We start from the raw sequence: 6,000 nt of genomic DNA on the forward strand, positions 1-6,000 counted from the left end.
TATGCCCTGGAGCAGGAAAGATACCAGGAGGATAAGTAGCTACGCAAAGCTACGTGACAGCTTCTACAAAGAACAATCTCAACAATATAACCTCCAGTTACAACAGAGAGAGAGAGTGATTTTGAGAGAATGACAGAGAGATGCTGATCTTGATTCTCAGTGTGAATTTAAGGCTCCTATGCCAGGAATCCTAGGTGTATTTATTCATAATAGCATCTTTGTGGGGCAGGGAAAAGTAGAGAATAGTTCTGTTACCTGGGACTCTACTTGGTTTGGGCAACACACACACACACACAGAGAGAGAGAGAGAGAGAGAGAGAGAGAGAGAGAGAGAGAGAGAGAGAGAGAGAGAGAGAGAGAGACCTTTTCTAATAATGCCCTTGGAAGCCTGTTAGCAAGCTACAGCCCCAAACCTGTGTTGAGGTGCACGCACAGTCTTCTCCTCCCCTATCGACCAGGTTCTATTCAAATATGTTCCCAGTTATATCTGGGTACTGGAGGCAGGGTCCAGCTCAGGTTGAACTATTCGGGGGTACATGAATAATAAGCATAACTATGTCCCCATGTGAAGTTGTAGGGAAAAATCTTCTTTTTTATTATCTTATGCCTCCGTATAGTTGGAAGCACATGTTTATAGCAGATGCACTATGGGAAGGGCACTGGGCACCATACAAAGGCTTCCATAATCCAAATCTATTCATTAAAACAGAGAACCAGCCACTCTATGCCCCTTAGCAACCAATGCCTTCTCCTCTTGAACTTCATAAAAGGAAGCCCCAAACAATAGTCAGGGACCTCGAGTATTGTCACTCGTCATGATTTGCTGTCAGTCCTGACAGTAGAGTCCTTTCTGCCCTGTCTTCCATTCTGTAAGATGAAATAAACTCTTTCCTCCCAAGTTGCTCATGGTCATTGTGTTGGCTAACTTTCTGTCCGCTTGACATAAGCTAGAATCATCGGAGAGAAGATCTGCTGTAGATCACTTTCTTATTAGTGATTGATAGGGAAGGTCCCAGTCCACTGTGGATGGTGCCATATCTGGGCTGGTAGTCCTGTATGCTATAAGAAAGCAGCACTCCTCCAAAGCCTCTGCATCAATTCCTGCCTCAAGGTTCCTGCCCCCTTTGAGCTCCTGACCTGACTTCCTTCAATGATGAACAGTGTTGTGGATGTGTAAGCCCAATAAACTCTTTCCTCTCCAAGTTACTTTTAGTCATGGTGTTTCATCACAGTAATAATAACCGTAACTAAGGCTGTCATGGTCTTTATCACAGCAATAGGAACCATAAGTCACCTGCAAACACCTAACTCAGACACTGACCACGGGTAGGTAATACTTGAGTTGATTTTTTTGCAGCATACATTGAGATGAAATTCATTAAAGTCATGGAATTTCCCCCTCCAGTTACTTTATATTAGATTTAAAATGCCAAATTTTCTACTAAACAACTCCTCAGATGCCAAGGGTCACACAACTCCTCAGACGCCAAGTATCACTGCACTTGTCCAGCATGGCACTCATTTACAAGTCTGGCTCATGGGGGAAGGGATACCAAACCCCAACCAGAGACCTGCAACAAACCCTTGGTTGGCCCAAACCTGGCTGTTGCTTGCAAAGGGTTGATGCCAAATCACACCAGAGAGCAACAAGTTTCCCTCGGGGACCAAGCCCCTTCGGGGAATGATGTTGTTCTAACCTTTTCCTCCCTCTGTTACTGACTTTGGAAATCAAGGGCTCATTAGGAAGGCAAATGACCGGTGGGATGCTTGGGAAAGGGCTGCTAAATAACCCCCTCCTGTAACCTGTAAAAAGAATCGTACACATAAAATCACTGGGAAGCAGGAGAAGGGGGACTAAGAGAGATACATTTATATTCTGTCTTAGAGATGCTTTCGTACTGCATATCATAAAAAAGAATCGGCACGTGTTAGTTAGTAGTAGCTTAGCCTGTGCCCACCGTTAATGGTCTATGTGTTTTGAGTTACTGTCACCTCTAGCCCAGATGACTCTGGAAAAGTACAAAGTTGTCACCGCAGACATTAAATTAACTGTACTCAGCATTTTGAGAAGTGCCTGGGCCCAAACGTCCACAGGAGGAAGGAAGAGGGCAAGGAATAGTAATGAGAGTTTAGCCATCATAACTCTCAAAAACAAGGCTGACCTCTTGACCAGAGGGGCAAGCCTGAGTGGTTGACTGCCTTTGTCCCCCTTCCCAATCCCTACATATACTGTGCCTTCTGGCAGTGAGATGCAAGACAGATCTGTGTATGTTAATCCACTGTCCTCTCAGATGGCCAGCTCTCTGAACAAAATTCCACTTTAAAGACTCAAGCACTTGGGATCTCAAGCCTTTGATCCCAGTACTTGGGAGGCTCAAGCCTTTGAACCCAGCAAAGTGGAAATGGAGACAGGAATATAAGGTGGGAAGAGACAGGGTATCACCCCCATTCAGTCTAAGGATTCATAGAGACAGGAGGACTCATTCAATCTGGGAATTCCTAGAGGTAAGAAGTAACTGTGGCTGCTCGTTGCGTCTCTGATCTTTCAGCACTTACCTCGACATCTGACTCTGGGTTTTTTATTAAGACTAAGTAGATTCGTGCTTCAGAGACACATAAAAATACATAATTAAAAAAAATTTTGAATCTTTATTTTTTAAATACCACGTGACAAATATATGTCAGGACCTAATGCATCTAGCAAACAATCATTTTCAACCCGGGGCAGGTCTCGGCTATTATAATTCAACCAAATCAATTATTCCCCTAGCTGAAGGTGGAACCCAGGCTTTGCCTGTGGAGGAAAACCATCACCAAGATGTATCCCCCAGCCTCAGCCTCCCTGCCCTTTTTCACTTTCCAACTCTTACTATTCCACCCAAGCTGGCATCAAACTCAAGATCCTCCTGCCTGAGCCTCTTGAGTGCTGGGGTGACTGATATGCAACACCATGTCTGGTCTAAATCATTTTATTTTAAAGCATACATATGGACTTTTTCCTATCAGAAAATTTTCTCAGTTAAATCCCTGTAGTTGTTTGTTTGTAGTTTTAACTCTTTGGGGCCTGCCACCCAGCACCCAAATAAATATCCAGAGATGTATGCTTGCTTATGAATGTCTGACTTGTTTCTAGCCAGCTTTTCTAAATTAAATTGTCCCATTTCTCTTTGACTACATATTGCCTTTGGGGTTTTCACCTGCCTTTATTCTATATATCTTTCTTTCCTTCTTACTCTGTGGCTGTCTGTGTGGCGGGGTGCTGGCCCTGGCATTCTCCTCTCCTCCTTTCTTGTAATAGGAACAAGCGGGCCTGCTTTTCATCCCAGCCGCCCAGCTAGCTTACACCTGAAATAATTACACAGAAACTGTATTCATTTAAACACTGCTTGGCCATTAGCTCTAGCCTCCTATTGGCTAACTCTCACATCTTAATTTAACCCATTTCTAATAATCTGTCTTCACCACGAGGTCATGGCTTACCAGGAAAGATTAAGCATGTCTGACCTGGCAGCTTCATGGCGGCTCTCTCTGACTCTGCTTTCTTCCTCCCAGAATCCAGTTCTGTCTCCCTGCCTACCTAAGCTCTATCCAATCACCAGGCCCAAAGCAGTTTCTTTATTAACCAATGAAAGCAACACAAACACAGAAGGATCTCCTACACCACTTTCTCACTCCTCCCTTTTCTTCTTCTCTCGAACCTAGATTTCTCCTCCTATTTTTTCTCTGCCTGGCAGCCCTGCCTATTCCTCTCCTGCCTAGCTATTGGCTGTTCAACTTTTTATTAGACCAATCAGGTATTTTAGGCAGGCAAAGTAACACAGCTTCACAACTAAACAAATGCAACATAAAAGAATGCGACACATCTTTGCATCATTAAACAAATGTTCCACAGCATAAACAAACGGAACACATCTTAAACTAATATTCCACAACAAATCCCTGCTTGGGAAAACTTCCTTCTTCCTCATAACCCTCCTCAAGCAGGCAAGGCTAGACTACAAATCATGATACAAGCCAGGAGTCTACATACTTGCTCTGCCGTATTCGGCTTGTAGGTCCAAAGTCAACCCTTGGTCCAACAAGGCAGCTCCAGCTCCAGGCATGTCACATGGCTTTAGTTGTCCTCAAGGGAGTTTGGAGTATTTGCTCTTTATTCAAAGCGGCCACAAACTGAACCAGAAGTCAAGGTTATTTTACTGATAAAAATGGTGAGAATGGATATTGGGAGAGAAGCGACTACCTCTCCACGGGCACACATGAAGCGCCAGGAACAGTGCTAGCTGCTCAGGTTACACAAAGTGCAGAAACAAGAGGGAGACAGACGATAGGGCAAAGCAAGACAGTATAATACATGTTAACACAATAAATAAAAACACGTGGAACCAAGGAGAGAATAGTTTGTGACAGTGGAGTCAGGGGCCTGTCAAAGAAGTTTCTCAGGGCGAGTATTTAGACCTGGCCTTAAAGGTCAACAAGAGGTTTGCCAAGTAGAAAGAGGGACAGGAATTCAGTCAAACTTGGCAGACATTGACCATGGAGAAAACGCAGCAATGCTCATCTCCACGATGGCCCACAGTCAGCTTGGCGTGCAGAAATGCAAGTGTGCAGCTGATGGTGGAGCGAGGGGAGGCAGGCCACACTGGAGGGTGCAGGGGCAGGCAGAGCTAAGCCAGCACACGGGGTAGGAGCACACTGGCAAGCCATCCCAGAGCCAAACAGACTTTGCTGCTGTGGCCAGACTATTATCTATGAACAAAAAACATTTTCCTTTCTTCCTCCGTAACAGACCTTGGTTTTTGGAGGAGTCAATGTGTCCAGCCCTGGTGGTGGGTGTTTACTGCTCTTTACCAACCATGACGATCCTATTTCCCAACCTCTCAACTTGTTTTGCAGAGAAGGGTGCACATATGACCTAACTCTGACCAGTGAGACTTGAGTATGCTGTGCAGATGCCTGTGACCATCTCCTTTCTTGATGAAAAGACAATGCTGCTTGTCTATACTTCACCTTTCTAGTTCATCCTGTCTGGAATTTGGATGCAATGCTGGAAGCCCTGAAGTCACCTGCTGCCAGAGAGATGAGCAATAAGCACAAAAATGAGAGAAACGCTGAGACGACACACCTCTCACACAGAAAACTCCTGTGGCAACACGGAACAGCTGAAGGGAAAACAGTAGCTCGCACCTGCTTGTACGTTTGTGATGCCATTCATTTCTGTCAGTTTGGACTGCCAAGGGAGAGAGACTATTTCTAGGGGCTTCGTTATACAGCCATAAATTCCTGCCATTATTAAGTAGGTTTTCTTGAACCTATGACTCAACACACTCCTGATTGTTCGAACACTGACCACGTGAATTTGCTCAATGAAGGGCATCAGAGGCAAGCTTGAACCTGAAATTTCTTGCTTGGTAGGTGGAAACCCAGTAAACAGTCACCATTGTCATGAGTGGGTTCTGGGGTCCCGTACACAGTCAGTGGGCCCCCAGTGTGCTGCTGGTGTGGGGATCAGAACCCACTCATGACAATCATGACGCAATGCTATGAACCCTGTGAACTTTTACACGGGTGCTGCCCAAAACATTCTTGGAATTCCCCTTGGGAATCCTCAGCAATGTCTTATCTACTGTTAGAATGTCCTCACCGTCAGCAAAATCGTATTACTAGCATGATGACCCAGTCTTTGGAAATACCCAAGACAAAGGTGAGAAATGAGATTATGATAAAGCAATTTTAATGGGTGATTGAAAAAGACTCTGTGTGTGTGTGTGTGTGTGTGTGTGTGAGAGAGAGAGAGAGAGAGAGAGAGAGAGAGAGAGAGAGAGACTCCTGAAGGAAATTCCAGAGTAACAATTACAAGTACATAGTCAGCAGGATGGCTCAGTGGGTGCTTGTCACTAAGTCTGATGACCTGAGTCTGATCACTAAACGATGTCCTCTGATTTCCACGTACATACCATAGTGCCCCACTCCCCACCTCACATAAATACATACATGTAATAA

The sequence above is a fragment of the Chionomys nivalis genome, chromosome 9 (assembly GCF_950005125.1).
Source record: "Chionomys nivalis chromosome 9, mChiNiv1.1, whole genome shotgun sequence".
In the NCBI taxonomy this organism is placed as follows: domain Eukaryota; kingdom Metazoa; phylum Chordata; class Mammalia; order Rodentia; family Cricetidae; genus Chionomys; species Chionomys nivalis.